General features: G+C 38.9%; 1 long non-coding RNA gene across 1 annotated transcript; it reads left to right on the top strand.

Moving 5' to 3' along the window:
• The first annotated feature begins 3,826 nt into the window (after nucleotides 1-3,826).
• LOC144233993 (uncharacterized) lies at nucleotides 3,827-14,860 on the top strand. The gene is made up of 4 exons (XR_013335828.1): nucleotides 3,827-4,061; nucleotides 5,176-5,292; nucleotides 14,241-14,356; nucleotides 14,465-14,860. It is a non-coding gene; the product is annotated as an uncharacterized LOC144233993 (long non-coding RNA).
• Nucleotides 14,861-16,866: the final 2,006 nt, after the last annotated feature.

Below are 16,866 nucleotides of genomic sequence, written 5' to 3'. Positions count from 1 at the left end.
AACCCACGAACCTCGAAATCATGACCTGAGCCGAAGTCCGACGCTTAACCGACTGAGCCACCTACGCGCCCTGTTAGCTCATTTATTACCTAAGTTCTTCCTAACCCACAGTGGCACTAGAACGTTACCAACTGATTAAGGATTTTAGTCGCCTACACGAGTCATCTTAGAACATTTCTACACTGTTCAGGTATGGTTGTGCAAATAAAGATCACTTGAATTCACATTCTCAGAGCCACAGGGCAGAGTTTGAGCTGACAGTCTGAGTATGGTGGATCATTTCTACATGTGTATGTGCACTACATACATATGTAACCTGTTAAAAACACCAAAGTAAATAATATAAAACTGTGAACAAAAACAGAATATTGCAGAGGGAATAGAGTTTTAAAGTAAATCATCTGCAGTACTAAAAACTTGACAAACAATTGCTATTTCTAACATTCCTTCAATAGAGATTTGCCATCTCTATATGTTAAAATAATTGAGACAGTTATTGAGGACTATGGTTCTTAAAGTCTTTTGTAGTAATTAAAAAATTTTTGAGTAACATTTTATTGACAAATCAAAACACGTTACATGTCTTATAAACTACATAGGGTCTTGGCAATTTCCCTAGGGTTTCTCTAGGGAGATTCAGAAACATGGCTCAAGAGGAAGCTTGGGTGACAGTTCGGAGCACTGATGAATTTTAATGTGCATTCTACTATATAATAAAACATCTCATTCTTTTTAGCAAATAGATAAGGAGTAGGAGACAGGATTAGCATTACATCTGTGGTCATCTCAAGGAGGGACAAGATTCAAGAGTTGTCTTGAGGTGAGAAGATTACAATTTAGATTAATTTTTTTAATGTTTATTTTTAAGAGAGACAGTGTGAGCAGGGAAGAGGCAGAGAGAGAGGGAGACACAGAATCCGAAGCAGGCTCCAGGCTCTAAGCTGTCAGCACAGAGCCCGATGCGGGCTGGAACCCACGAACTGCAAGATCATGACCTGAGCCAAAGTCGATCGCCCAACTGACTGAGCCACCCAGGTGCCCCAATTTAGATTAATTATAAGGTGGACTGTATGGTATTTAAATATTTAATTTTAAAATCCAGAATCTCTAATCTCTTGCCAGGAGGATCAAAGAATTTGTAAACCTATATGTGTAAACGTAAGTAGCCCAGTAAAGATTAAACTCGTACCTGTGCTTTATTTCTGGCTTTGCCATCAAGCAATTTTGTGATCTTGGGATTTCCATGACATTTCTATCACGTTTCCAACGTCCGTTATCTTTCTTGAGGTGGTCCCAGATGAGGAGGGGATTTGACAATTATATGGAGAGTTATATTGACAACAGAGAACAAGGTTTCCTGGTCTCTTCTGATCAACTAGAATAGAAGTGTTGGCCATATTGGTCAAGTTAGCTAACTGCTCCCCAAAGAGCTAATTTTTTTGCTCCATAGAGATATAGCACGTGGTGATGAAGGGTGCTTCTTACATGAGGTAAAGGTAGAGGAGTATTTTAAGGAAAGATGAAACAGATTAGTTCAGAGGATCCTACTTACTTGGGAGAACACAGAGAGAACAGAATTAGGAAAATATATAAAGAATTTTAAGGTTATTTCCCAATGCCCGTAAAATCCAGGTAGAGACCTTTATAAGATGCTATAAGAAGAAAAAGAAGTTGCTGTAATCAACATAATGTCTCATGAAGGGGAGAAAACAATGTTCTATATAACAGGCTTTCCCCCTCTACTTAAAGGACAGCAACTAGCGGCTGCCCTCATGGTTTGTGTGAGTTCACCAGCTGATAACTACATAGCTAAGGTAAAACCAGACACCTTGAGCTAGTCAGGGTGGCTCCACCCATTCACATGTGCTCGTGCTTACCTCTGATGGACTGTGCACTGTGTGCTTGGTACTGGAAACACAGGGTTAACAAGGTGGCACTGGCCGGAAACCCAGTGTGATGACTCTCCTGAAATGGGGCCAGTAAGGTGATTTGGGAATGTAATTGGGAGGCTAACCTAGCCAGTGGAAGGCTGTGAGGGAAAGCCACAATGAGGTAGTGGTATTTAAGCTGTGACATAAAAGCTGAGTAGGAGTAAGCCAGATAAGAGGGAGGCATGTTGAGGAAGAAGAAACAGCATGTACAAAATACCTGAGACAAGTGAGAGCCTTCCTCATTCAAGGAAACAGGACAGCTAGTGTGACTGGACCTTGAGGTATAACTGACAAAATCCTAAGGTATTTAAAGGGTGCCTGTGATGATTTGATCTACATTGCTATGGGATTCCTATGGTCAGGTTCATTATTAGCACAAGGTGACTGGCTTTTCAAACCCTAGGGCTAACGAATTGTTAACTCCAAGTTTGGTCATAGGTGTTCAGTTGGTGCCTGAGGAAGCAGGGCCAGTGAGATTTGTAGGACCACTTTGTGTAGCCCCTTCAGCCTTGCAAAATGGCCACCATTGCAGGAGTCAACAGAACACTGCACAGCAGCCCTGTCCTGGCTCTGAACACAGCAACTTTTCTTTTTAATTGACTCCCAGTGGTGCTCTCTTCCTTCCAGGCCCTGGCCTGACCCTACAGGGAACCAGGGAAGTGGTGTATATCCTTCTTCAATGAGATTCCTTCTCTGAGGGATTCCCCTTCTGCCTTGGTCAAACTTTCTAATACGTTTGTCATTTTCCCTTCATTAATTTGGCTCACTGGCTGCCTGAATTTGTCCACTTTGACCTTCTCATCATTCTTCTCCCACCAATGAATAACAACTCCATTTAACAACAACAGCAACAACAAAAAGCAATGATTTAAAAAAAAAAAAAGCATACCTGGAGTGTGATATCAAAGACAATACAATCAATCCTTTTAGGTGGACTTATACTGAAGTGTAAAGGACTGAAACATGCATACCTTCTTCAGTCTCCTTTGTGAAAAGTATCTTTACTTTTGTATATTTTTAAAGAAGCTTACATAGTAGCCTGAGGGTTTAATTTGCCATTGGATCAAAATGAAGACTTTCTTTCTAACTCCATAAAGGGAGTATCTAAGACTTCAGGGTCATTTTTTCTGAAATCTTTGGCACCATACCAGTAAGCAGTCATAGCCAGTGCTAAAAGGAACGAGAGTCTGGTCTGATTTTCATGGATTAGATTCAAAATCTATAACTGTTCAAACCTGAAAGTTACAAACTGGAACACGCAGGGGAGGAGAACCCCAGAAGGCAGAAGTTCCTATAGTTTCCATCCCACACGCCTCACCCAGGCCATACACACCCTCCTCCATCTCTCCCATTGCGATGGTCCTGCCCCAAGGTGCAGAGCATTCCTGTGGGTCTCGGTGTTTAAAAGGCACCAACTTCTGCTGCTTCCTCAGCCACCAAAAGTACCGTCCCACTCCCATTCCCAAACCTGATCACCCCAGGGGACACCCAGCTACGGCCTGCTCCGAGTGACCTGCCTGGGGAAGAGCGGCCCCCCATCACCTGCCCAGGCCCACGGGAGCAGGGCCCGAAGACCCGCGCGCAGAGCTGTGGCTCTCAGCACCCGCAGCTCCCCACCTCTCCAGGACCCAACAGTAGCAAGGAAAGGACACCCCCCCACCCCACCCCCCGTTCGGGGCTCTTTGTTCGCTGCGCTTCCTCGTTCCTGTTCTCAAACCTAGCTCCCAGCAGCCCCCGCCAGCGCATCCGACCTACAGGAAAGTTGCTCCTGAGCTGTGGAGGGGCGTCATCGCCTCCTAGCAACGCTCCTAGCAACCGGGTAACATCTGCTCCCTCTGGTCCAATGCGAGCGCAGAACAGCTGCGCGCCCGCCTTGCGTTCCGAACCCGGAGCGAGAGGCGAGAGGCGCTTCAGAGACTGGAGGGACCGACCTGCAGGAGCCAGGGCTGCCCGCCGAGCTGCAGTTGCCGCTGCTGCCGCTGTCGCTGTCGCGCTGCCGTCGCCGCCGTTGCTGTCTGCGCCCGAGTGAAGAGTGACAGCGCCTCTAAAGCGGGAGGGAGCACCGAACCCCGCGCCTCTACGAAACAGGTGCATGCACCCATCTCCTGGTCGGCGGACCCAGCTCACAAGGTACGTCCGGACTCAGCCAGCAATGTGCCTTTCTCTGAGGCTCAGGAAAGACCCGTTTCACTGAGGGTGAGGATAGGGACTCTTCTGGGATCCTACTCCACTCCCAGTCATTGAAAAGCGGCCAGATGGTGGTCTCAAATAACCTGGCTTCATATTTTAAAAATCATGGAATTGGTTCTTGAGGAGTCCCCTGTCAGTCGATACTAGGTTTGTGTTCGGAAGTTTTCAGCCCTCCTTGTTTTTCCTTTGACTTCGCTTCCCGTGTGTGGCGAGGAGAGCTGGGAGCAGTAAGCACCCATAGAAAGCCTGCGGTTACGGCTAAAATGACATCGTGCAGTGTGGATTAATTGTATCAACACGTATGGAGAGCAACAATCTTTTTAGGTCCTGCTCTGGAAAGGGTCCATTTGGCCGGAGCAGCCGTTCACTGTTACTCAATCTCCTGAAAAGTAACCATAGTAACTCACCTCTCTTTTGATGGGATCCTCCTCATTGGCTGCCTATCTTCCTTTGGAAAGCTCATCTCTCTAAATATAGAAGATGATGAGATCTGTAAGCATACATCCATGTAGAAAAGGTGCAGTTAAACATGGCCCTTTAAAGAAAAACTATCTTCAAAGAAAGAGTACCATTTGGCTATTTCCAATGTGAGAAATAGTATGTAGTACAGAGAATGACTGAGTTAGTTTTGAGTTAACTGATGGATTGTAACTTCGGAGAGAATATATCTTGAAATTATACAAAACCAGGCATTCAAAAACAAATTAAGTATATCTGACCTTGATTTTTTAAAAAAATCAACCCTCCAATAACACCCCTCAAGTAATCTCCCAGTAAATAATTGGTGAAATCAGTTATTCACTTTTTTCCAAATTTCTTAAGATAGTTAAGGCTCCCTATGTTTAAAATTAAATCTGGAGAACACTAAAGTAATGGTGTGTGCCTGAAGGTTAATCTATTTAATCTATCTGGTCCAGAACAGCTCCACCTTGAACATCTTTCATAGTATCCTCCTACTGTATGCGTTCTCCTGACTTGATAACCAGTTAAAGTCAGTGCAGTCCTGACTCTTCCGATGTTATTTTGCATCTGTCTCTGTGTTTCAAAATCTCAGGTAGCCATTCATGAGCCTGAGGCTGTGAGAAATGCTCGCTGTGCAAAGGGGAACTCTCACCAGATTTTCTGAAGCTGTCCTAGAAATACACTTTTCAGATTGATTCAGCTTTACCAGGTAATCACCAGCTTAAAAGAAATTACTGTTTAAATACGTATCAAGAGAAATAAATGCTAATATAGCATTACCATAACTTACAAGATCAATATAGGGGGTTGTTTATATAGATGGTTGCTGGGTAGAAGTCAATAGAGGTTTTCTGTAGAGAGGACATTTGTGGGCTGGCAGATTTTCCTCTCTAAGACCCATGTGAATAGGGTGGGCCAAATTAGGTAGCCTGCCGTGGGGAGCGTGTCAAGCAGAAGCCCTATGAGCAAACTGGTGCATGTATGAACGAAGGAAATGAAGAGAAGTCTCTAAATCACAAAAAGAGATCTTGGTGATTTTTTAAAAATTTAATTTGCATTAAGGTCATGATAATAGAAACTTATGAGTGTTAAGCATCTGAAACCAAATTTTCAAGTCAGAATACAATCATTTAATGAATGCTCAGCTCTCCAGTGCTGTGTTTAACTTTCACATGGACTGAGCTATCCATGTGCCGATCCTGTAGGTAACCAGCCTAGCAAATTGCAATCAAATTCATGAAAATATAGCATGCTGTGTTTCTTCCCTCACTTTGCCTCTCTTTGTAAAAGTAAATGACTGAGCAGTTTTATTTAGAAATCTATTTGAAAATTTATTCTGGTCTAATTGTATAGTTTATATGATTATCATAAGACATTAAAGGTACTGGTGTCCATAGTCACTTATTGAAATATCTTTAGTTTAATAATTGTAAACATTAAAGATGACCACTAACACTGTCATTTGCCTTTAGCACCACCACCCCTTTTTCCTTTCTCCATTATAAGTACTATATTTTATGGTAAGAAACAAATCCAAGGAGACCTGTAAGATTTACTGTCATCTGCCATGAGATGTATGTAGAATTCTAGCCATGCTATCAATCTGAGGAAAGTTTGAATAAGCCACAAGTATTGGTTCATGCATATGCATTAGTCTTGTGCATTAGTAATTTATACACATCCTCTCTTATGTAATATGCATAGGAGTTTAAAATCATTTGATGCCCTTTAATTTACAAGAAAAGCTCTACACTTTCATTGAGACCACTGTTGCAATCAAGAAGGTCAAGTGAAAAGGGTTCTTAAATTTTAATTTTGATTTTATTCTGAATGTATAATGTGCAGAATATATACGGTACACTTTTGATGAACATATCTGTTTAAAGTAATTCATCAGGAATTTTTATCATGGTAATTAGCTTTAAATAAATAAAACTAAATCAAATGGTATCATTATAATATAAGCGTTTAGTTCTAGAGATATTGTTAGATCCTAAGGAAGAGTGTAAAAAAAAATTCCACCACTTTGTAGTTTAGGATCTAGTCACTCTTGTCGATGGGAATGGCAGCTCTACTCGTATGTATGATGAGTTATAAAAAGAGGATGTCATTCAGGCTATAAGGCTTAGATCAAGCTGAGATCAAGCAGGTTAAAACTGAAACCACATTCTAATTTCAGTTTTTCCTCATATATTCTATTTGGAAGTGTGTATGTGTCTATGAACATTCCATGTTTAATTTTATGCCATGTTGCTTTCCTGGGATTTATAAGATGCTTTGAAACATGGAGAAATGTTGAAAGGTTTGATCAAGATGCCAAAGCCCTGGGCTCTTCACTGAGGACTCATGCCAGCTGGCGTTAGCTGTCAAAACACCAACACCCTTACAATAGCTCTAAAGCTGAGGCATAACCAGCTTGGATTGCTCTATTTGTCAAAGCAACATGCTTCAGAAACCTAGAGAAAGGTGAAATAAAATAATGATTTCAAAAGCAGAGGGGTAAACTGACCATACATATTCACCACTAAAACTGATGAAGAAGTAAGTGCAACTTCCATTTTGGGGGGAGCAGCTTCTTGTCAGTTCCCCCTCCCCCCAACCTTTCTAAGAAGTTGTCTGTTTAGCTAGTGTCAATACATTATTTTAATGTTTCCCCTTTTTAGGCTAACACAAGTATTCTTTTTAATTTTTCTGGATTACATTTATGTTAACAGGCTAATAACAGAGCCATCTAGTTTACTGCAGTATTTCTCAGTGGGGGTCGTAAGGGGGTATTAATAAAAAGTACTAAGGGCTTGAGAGTGTTTACATTCAGTATTATGATACAGCTTTATAGTTAGAATTTTTTAAAAAGATTTTTTTCATCTTGTACTGTGTGGCAAAAAGTCGTCTTGGCAGGTAGAGATACAAGACTCTTTCAAATATCAATGATGCTTAGAAGGGGAGGAGGGGCAGATTTGAAGCTGGGAAATCCCTCTCTTGTGGTGTATCAGAGTATGTAGTCTTTTTAAAATGATCATTAAAAGGGAGCATTGACTATAAACGTCAAGAAATGTTGGGGATGTTGCAAAGAGAATCAGAGCTCAAGAGCCTCGAGTGTCAGTTCTGTCTGCATGTGCTACTTGCTTTACTGTTCCATGGCTCATCTCTCCATACCTGATGTGGGGGATAAAACCAGCTGTTAACTTAAGTAAAGTGCTGGTGTTGAACACAATGCAATTTAATGAAGGACCAAAAGTCTTTAGAGGAAAGGGAACCTGTGAACGAGGGACATTTTACCACTAGAGCAACTCTGGATGGTGACACAAATCAGGCAATACTAGTGAAGGCAGAGAATCACTCAACTCTGGGGCAAATTCTTAATGAGAAAAGCTAATGATTAGTCCATCTTATCTTTTTCTACAACCCTTCTGGGGTACCTGGCTAAATGTTGTAGGCGAGATATTCAAACCTGAAGATGGTATCGAAGTGGAAGACAATAAAGGTGATATAGATTAAGTATATTTTCAGAAGATCTCTGCAGTCCACATATGAGGGATTGAAAAGCCATCCTCTTTGAGCAACAGACCTGGGTATCTAAGGAAGTTATAACTCTCCCAACATATCTCATCAGTAAGGTATCTCTTGGAATCTATATCTAGCAATGTGAGTGCTTTGCCAGTTTTCTTCCTGATTCATTCCCACTCTCCAAGGTGAAAGGTGTAGTGCAAGGGAGCATCACCCTTTAAAACAAAGAATGGGGGTGCCTGGGTGACTCAGTCAGTTACGTATCTGACTTTGCTTCAGGTCATGATCTCGCGGTTCATGGGTTTGAGCCCTGTGTTGGGCTCTGTGTTGACAGCTCAGAGCCTGGAGCCTGCTTCGGATTCTGTGTCTCCCTCTCTTTCTGCCCCTCCCTGCTTGCTCTCTGTCTCTTTATTTAAAAAATAAATAAACATTAAAAAATTAAAGAATGCACTTCTGAGGAGTGGTAAAGCACAAAACTTATTACCCATGCAACATACTGCACTTGGTGTCTGTCATTAATAGGACCAGATTATGGCAGAAGTTAAGCTTTGGTGCAGCAACTAAGGTAACTTCATGATTACATGGCTGGTCATATCCCATTTAATAAGGTTCTCGTTGGCTCAGAGGCCATCAACTGTAGAACAAGATAAGCTGTGGAAGAGTGGTATTTTATTTATTATTCCATGTGTACACTTGGGGCTATCCCAAGGGACATGGAAACCAGTCCCAGACAGTGCTTCTGGTCTTGGGAAACTTCTCTGTCTTGTCATTATCCCTGGAAGTTCCTAAGAAACTTTGCCAGGAGCTACAACTTGTTGATAATTCTAAGCTGCCAGCAAAGTCAATCTTGTGCTTGGAGTGGATGATAAATCTGTAGAAACAGATTGTTCCATTGATTTGGAGCTAAAAACTGCCACTGAGTTCTGCTCTATAGAATATATTACCTAGAAGTGTGCCAGGCAAGGGGTTATAAGGGATAAAACTGATGGGAAATTGGTATCACAAAACTCAAGGTCTAAAAAAGAAGCGGTATTGCAGCCTTGAACGTTGCTTCCATCCACCTTCTTGAGTGCACTTGTGAATGTTTCGCGCTGCTATGCTTAACACAAGAGAGGACAAATGTCCTGCTATAACACAGTACTGCTTAATAGAACACATATTTATGATTTCAAAAATGAGATCACTACTCTCACTCTAAAATTTATTGAGTAGAAAATATGTGGAAATGTGACAAGCACCGGCTGAGTAAGTGCTTTTAAAATATCATCTCCCTTAATTCACATACAATTCAGTGAGTTTGATATTGTTCCTCCAATTAATTGATGAGGAAACTCAGGCTCTTTGAGGTTAAATGCTTTGCCTGAAGCAACTAAGCACATAAATTGTGGAGTTGGGATTTGAACTAGTGTTATTTCACAGCACTAGAAAATCGTGTCAAAGTATTTTAAGCCATGTGGCAAGACTGAAGAATGCAGCTAACAGTGACAGATGATATAGCTCTTTCTAAACAAAAGTGGTTGTCATCTTTAGGGAAGGATGTGTTTTAGCTTTGCGACTACACAGCATTGTGTAGTTAGGTAGGGACGTGTACTTCCTAAGGCTCACGCCAGGCTAATGCCATGTAAAGGGAAATCAGTGAGGGACTGGAAGTCCGGGCCCATGGTTTGTCCTGATGGGAGGCAAGACCCCACCTTATTCTTCCAATTGATAAGACTGTTCTTTCGTCTGTGGCTACAAAGGCACATGTAATAGGAGGATCTCAGCTCAGTTTTTGCAGTTTATTGATCAAGGTGTTGTAGGGAAGAGAATGGAAACTTTGTTAAAATGAAGATATGTGGAAGCCATCACTTCTTCACCATCTCTCAGGTTTTGCAGGCTCAGACAAAGAATGGATCGCCATGATGGGCCTTGTTCTTTTATTATTGTCTGTTCTCTCGAAGTGTTGGTAAATTAATTTGCTAATGATCTTTCCTTAATGTACTGCCCCTGGGCCATGTACTTAACAAAATCACTCATGTAATAATAGGATTTCAGATGTCTGGAGGCAGGGGCAGAACAATAGGAGGAGCGCATGAGCAATCGTTTGTAATTACATTTGAAACATTTATTTTTAAAATGTGTATAAATTGTGCTGCTGGAACCCTAATGATGGGGGCAGTCATTCTGTTCCCTAACTTCTAATGTGTTGCTTCTTGAAGTTTTACACCGTGAAATACGTTGAGCCTGACATAGGTATTTTATGTGTGAGTATTCAAGCCAGCATTAACCATTTTACCTTTGGAGATAAATTTAGACGCAGCCTAATTCAGCTTTATAATTTATATGCTATTCTCAGAACTCAGGACAGTGAAAATGAACACATAAAATCATTTCACTTTTTCCCTGTCTATCTCAACTCTCTGGGTTGAGTTTGGCTTTTTAGTTATGGGAGAATGATATAAACAGGTTTATACATGTTTTCTGGATCATAACAGGCATATTTCTTTGGATATCTAGAGGAACTTAAATTCTCCAAATGACTATCTGGATGTTTCAGAAACAATGTCCATTTCTTTCATCCCAAAGGTATGATCAGTGGCAAGAAATTCAGAAACATTTTCTTGGAGTCATCATAGCACCCATACCATATATGTTTTTTTACTTGATCATTTGAAATATTCTTTTGTAGTCTTTTAACTCTCAAATTACAGTCTAGTATCTCTGGAAGGAAGGGCAGTAGAAAAAAGTCTTAGAGTCAGAGCTAGGAGGCCAGCTGGGATTTGTGTCTGTGGGATAGGTCTGTGCCTATTGGCACTGATAAGAGTTTGTTTGCCTTTGATTAAGTGCTTACTATCTGCTTGGCACAGTGTCAGTCCCTTTCCATGAATTATTTCAACAATCCTATGAGCCAGTGATATTTTATCCCCACTTTACAAATGAGACTTGTGACATGTTTATGTGATTTTCTCAAGGCCACACAACTAAGAAACAGCAGACCTGGAATTCAAACCCACTTCAACCTGACTTCAAAATCCAAACTCATACCCACATAACTGATTGTACTGACTGTACTGATTGTAAATCACAGAACCATTCTGAGCCACAGTTTCCTCATCTGTAAACTTTGGAGGCCGAATCAGGTAGTCAATAAATAAGTTTCCAGCTCCGAAATTTTTGAGTTTCAATCCAGCCAAGAAAACAGATGTAGGAACTTATGTTTGCTATATATTTTAGCCTCAAAGTGGCTAAAAGCATCCTCCAAAAACATTTATGCCAAAAACATTGCAAATAGCTAAACAGCCTGCAAGGAAGTAATTGTCAAACCAATACCAGCTGTGAAAGCTTTTCAGCATTTCAACAACCCTTGGGGGTGTTTTTTAAGAGCAATAAACTAAGTGGCTAAGTGTGTTGTCCATGGAGCTGAGATACAAATCTGGACCCCTGAGAATTTACTGTGTTTTCAGGGTCTAATACATTCTGTATCTGAGGCTTACTTCTCCAATATAGCCAAACTGGATTTCAGTGAACCTTGGAGACATTTAATATAATTTTCTGGTCTTGGTCTAGTAATTAAAAATATCTTCCCCTGAGTATCACTTGGTTTAGTTGACATTTGGTTTTCCAAAGCTGCCACCTTCCCTGCCTTGTATCATTCATTTAAATGTTTTCATTTGGTCTTAACTGCTATAGACATTGCATTCCTTTGGAAAATAAAATGAGCAGATGTTTAAAAGGCAAAATATACATAGATGAAAATGTTTGCTATGGTAAAGTCATTCTTCTTTCCAAGTCTTTCATCAATCCTTTCCTACTGTATAATCCTTTGGGCCTTACTTTTTTTTTTTTTAAAGTGACTTCTCCAGCTATAATGCTAATAACAGTCATCGATACTTCAGAATGTGAACCCAGAATTTATGTTGAAAAGTGACCTCATTCTTCCTTCAGTATTTAGTTAAAAGGCAGTCTGGCTTTGTTCATGATGCTACAGCATCGAAGCCAATGTAGCCAATGTTGCGATAGCAACACCACCAACAACAAAAATCAATCAAGCTGATTGCTTGACATCCGGATGATAAGGCAATCAGTTGATGGGCTGAATGTTCTGTTTTTCTACTAGCTGTTGTGCAACTACCATGCCTGTCCAATGCTCTCAAAATGTGGTCCCCACACCTGCAGGCTCAGGGTCACCTGGAAACTTGTTAGAAATGTAAATGATCTCCTGGTGCAGAGCTCCTGAATTAGAAATTGTGGGTGTGCGACCCAGCAATTTGTTTTGAAGAGCCCTTCAGATGATTCTGATGCTCTCCAACACTTGAGATCCACTGTGACATCAACTAGTTAAACAGTTAAAAAAGAATTCAGTCACAATAACTAATTGTCATCACAGAATAACCCAAAGCTTCACCTAATTATTTGATGAAATGCTTTAAAAATACATGTAAAAAAACACAGTCTACTAAAAACCAACAAACAAAAACCCCCAAACCAAAAAAACAGCGGCTGAGAAAACTGGATTCAGCAATGCTTTCTTTGTTTTCAGTACATACATTTTGTTCTTCTTTCTCCCCAACCTTTTGAAATCTGTGAATACTCCATTTAAATTGAGTATTCTACTTCTTGAATTCAGAGACCCCATACAGACAGTGGCAACTGTTGCTGTTGCTTCAGTTGGGAATGATCATTGCACATTTCTCTCTTTTTAGGTCAGACGCACCAGTGCTTTAAAATTCCTACTGCCCTTACAGATCATGTCAATTCTAATTGAAGACTCTCTTGGGTTTACAGTCTACACTGGTATCAGTGAAAATTTGGAATGCGTTAGATGTCATTTTTGTAGCTTTACCTAATGGTTTAGAAAAACCACCCAGTTACCCAAAGTTGCAGGAAGTGTTATACAGATGTTGCTGAATTGGAAGAAAAGCTAGAAGAAGCTTTTTGAATAACATATTTTTAATATTTAAGATTTTAAAAAGTTAAGGTGTTAGAATAAAAAGATAAAAAGTCTTAATGGTAAATTTATTTAACCAACACATTATTACTCATTTGTGAATCAAATGGTTTCAATACCTAGAAGTATTTGAAGGTGTGAATTAAAAAATAAAATAGATGACGTATAAATATGAACATTTATTTTGGTTCAGTCCTCTGAGGTTGAAAGAGTATGTACTAACCAGGACTCAATTTGTATTCTAAATTCATTCAGTGCTACTTGTCCTTTGCTTTTGATGTTGAACTTGCCTGTTTTCTGTGATATGAGCACCACCTACAGTATATAGTAAGAACTCCCTTCAAACCAAATGCTTTCTGCAAATCTGCTTTCAGAACACTATGTCTTTCCTTTAAAAAGGCAGAATCCTCAAAAGCAATAGTATTTTTTTAAATGTTTATTTATTTTTGAGAGAGAGAGAGAGAGCACTAGCTAGAGCAGGGCCGGGGAAGAGAGAGAGGGAGACACAGAATCTGAAGCAGGCTCCAGCAGCACAGAGCCTGACATAGGGCTCGAACCCACCAACCATGAACAGCACTTGAAAGGAGAGAACAAAGTTTTCATGTTCAGATATTATTCCAAGCTCAAGTCTGATAGTCAGAATGCTATTTACACCTCTCGTTTCCATATGATTAACCTCTGTGTTATGAGGATGGTCATACCATGACCATATCATACGGTTTGTCTATGGACACACATGATTATTTCTTTAAAGTGTAATTGGGTTACCAACCATTTTACACTAATTGGATTAACCTAGATTAATCTAGCAACATTATATTCCCTTTGTAAACTAGCGAGTTTAAGTAAATGATGAAAAATTACTTCCCTCTTTCCACTGATTTTGTGAATAAACTTTAAATTTGGGCCTATTTTGACATTACATGGCATGAAATTAAATAGAAGATTGGTAAGTATTCATTTTTGAAGAGCAACGTAAGGCAATACATATAACTCTCCAACCTGGAACATCTATTTTGGGTCTGAGTAGTGGCAACTACCTACAAACAGGCCTTTTGGTAACAAAAGAATTGCTACTGACGACTTTATCATATTGCTTAGTAAATGAAGATAGAATTTTCTTTTCCAGGGTCAACCAACAGTTTCTTCTTATAAACAGAACTTATAAAATGCTCTTTGCCACAATAAATCTGACTTTTCTCCCATTATTTTATTTTGTTTAGCTTATCCAACAAAGGTATTAACATATACATTAACAACGTCGAAAGTAGCCTACTTTAAGAGAAAATATGCAGAAGAAGAAGATTTACATCAAGATTACCATGGGTATTTTCCAAAAGTAAGGGTTTACTTATCATTATTTTTTCCTTTTTATAAGTCTTGTCAAGAGCAAAAAGCTCTAGTTTTCTTTTTTCTAAAAATAAATAATAGTGTATTTTCTTTCCAGCACCTGATATTGCCTGAGGACAGGACTTGCATTCTCAAACTTTCTCTGGAGAAGCTCAGGTTTCTTGAAGACCCAGAAACCTACTTAAGAAGGTCTGTGTTAATTAACAATTTGCTGAGGAAGATACATCTAGAGACGGAGAAAGAGAGCTATGAATACTTTAAAGAAGCTCCCTGTTATAAGACTGCTTATTCTGATACAAGAAAACGGCTGAAGTTCATGGTACAGGAATGCTGTTCTCAGTCTCTTTATTATGAAGAGCTGCATTCATATCATATTGTGCCTTATGCTTCGGAGAATGCCATTTATGGAATGGGCTACACTAGCAGCCACTTGGAGCAAAATTCTCAGTTGCTTATTTATAAAATGAATTAAAGTAAATGTTAAGTTCATTGATACTTTGTTTCTAAATGCCTGAACTGTTTTAGTGAAGATATTAAAATAAGGCACTAATTACCAGTGCACTTGAGATCAAAGATGACATGCATGCAGAACTGAGTGGAAAGAACCCTGGTTATTACTCAGCAGTCCTTGGTATCATCCAAATTGAAACTATGTCCACATATTATAAAGCAGCAAATAAGTGCTTTAAAGGCAAAGTTCTTTATGTTTTTTTAAAAGATAAGATGATGTGTACAAACAGACCTATGTCAAGTTCTTATATGGATTTAAACTTTAAAGCCCCTGTTTCCAAATTCTGCCACTCTTAGTGGAAAGAGACAAAATATGACACGGAACTGATAATGTAGGATCCCTGAATATTAAGGGTGGGATGAATTTACTTTTCTGTAAACAATGAGGGGAAGATAGGTTCTTTCTGAAAAGTTTTGGCTTGTCAAGCATTGTGCCAAATAATTGTTTGACACCATTCTCCTTTTATGGTTAGTGGCAATTCAAGATGGGGCAGATATATTGCAACTTAACTGCTGAATGTAACAACCAGATTACTCCAAACTGATCCATTTTGTTTTGTTTGGTTTTGGGTTTGTTTTATTTTATTTTTTATATTTTTGCCTCGATAGACATTTATCTTTAAAAGTAAAATTTATTAAAATGAGCCTTGCAGATGGGCTTATCTCTAAGTTCTAGAGGTCATTTAAAATTTGTGGTTGGTCTTTAGTTAAGAATTTAAATTTTATTTATGATGACATTTTTATAGGCTGTGAAGCTCAGGAAAAAGGTAAGCAGGTCAATTTGTTTTAATAGCTTGACAATTTAAAAAAATCATATCTGCAAAAATTAGTGAAAGCAACAGAAATTCTACAGGATGTTATTTCTTCATCGAAGAGTACATTTAAGGCTGCCTGGATGAAACTTTGCACTGATTTTTGTATAATAGTTGACCATTCACTATTTGACAAAATGTATTCAGAATGCTTTGGTGGTGAAGTTTAGATAAGTCCCTATATTTTGCAATTTGAAAGATAATTATTTAATAAGTTGGATAGATTCCTGAAATTATTTGAAGTGGTTCATAATGTTCTTTGAGTTTTGAGTGAGGTGTCTGATTTCAGTGTCCAGAGTTCTGTCCTATGGAGCAGATCATTCAAACAACTGTCATTAACTGATAAAACAGATTGGGAAAACTAGGTGCCAAAGGTATATTCAAGAAAATACCAAAGACCCAAAGATGAGTGTTAGAGAGTCTATGATAATGAAGATAAGAATCTAAAATAAGTATCGCACGGGACATAGAAGAACACCTTTAAAAGGTTTTGGAATGATGCGCTTACTAATGTGCTTTCACAGCACTTTATACATAGTGATGATAATCAAGGACACTGCTTTAAACGAAGATATTACAGGCCTTCAGTGATCGTATGTTTTCACAAATCTAACTATGATGACTTGTCAACATTGTACCTTCCCTAGTTGAACGCTGTCTTGTAACCAGGAAGTCCTTTTTTATTCAAGACAATTTTGCTTTTAGTTTTGATTTACTTTTTGTTCCTTTTAATGAATTATCAGATGAGTCATGTGGATGTGTTTGGTATAAAGATTATTGGCACTGTAATTAGCATGGGTTCTTGAAGATTACATAGATCTATAATTGATAAAAGTATCAGGTTTGTTTTTAATTGCTCAATTAGAATTAGTACAAAATACTTTAGGAAAAAACTGAAAAATTATAATTAGGACTAATTTTTAGAGGCAATTTTGTATGAATGGTAAAATAGCTTTGAAATAAAACTAAATATTTAAAAATTAATTTAAGGGCAAAATTTGGTACCAAAGTTCAAAAACTTTATTTCACTGCTTATAAAATATCTTATTTCTAACAATATTTCTTTTAAAATGTAGATTTCTTAAACAATGAGGATATTAATTGAATAGGGTCCAAATTAGATAAGAACATCAGACTACATATAGTTTAAAAATAGAATTAGCTCTCTAACAGTTTT

The sequence above is a fragment of the Crocuta crocuta genome, unplaced genomic scaffold, assembly GCF_008692635.1.
Source record: "Crocuta crocuta isolate KB4526 unplaced genomic scaffold, BGI_CrCroc_1.0 scaffold55, whole genome shotgun sequence".
In the NCBI taxonomy this organism is placed as follows: Eukaryota; Metazoa; Chordata; class Mammalia; order Carnivora; family Hyaenidae; genus Crocuta; species Crocuta crocuta.
Note: the sequence above shows the minus strand (reverse complement) of the source record. Positions and strands in the feature narration are given on the sequence as shown.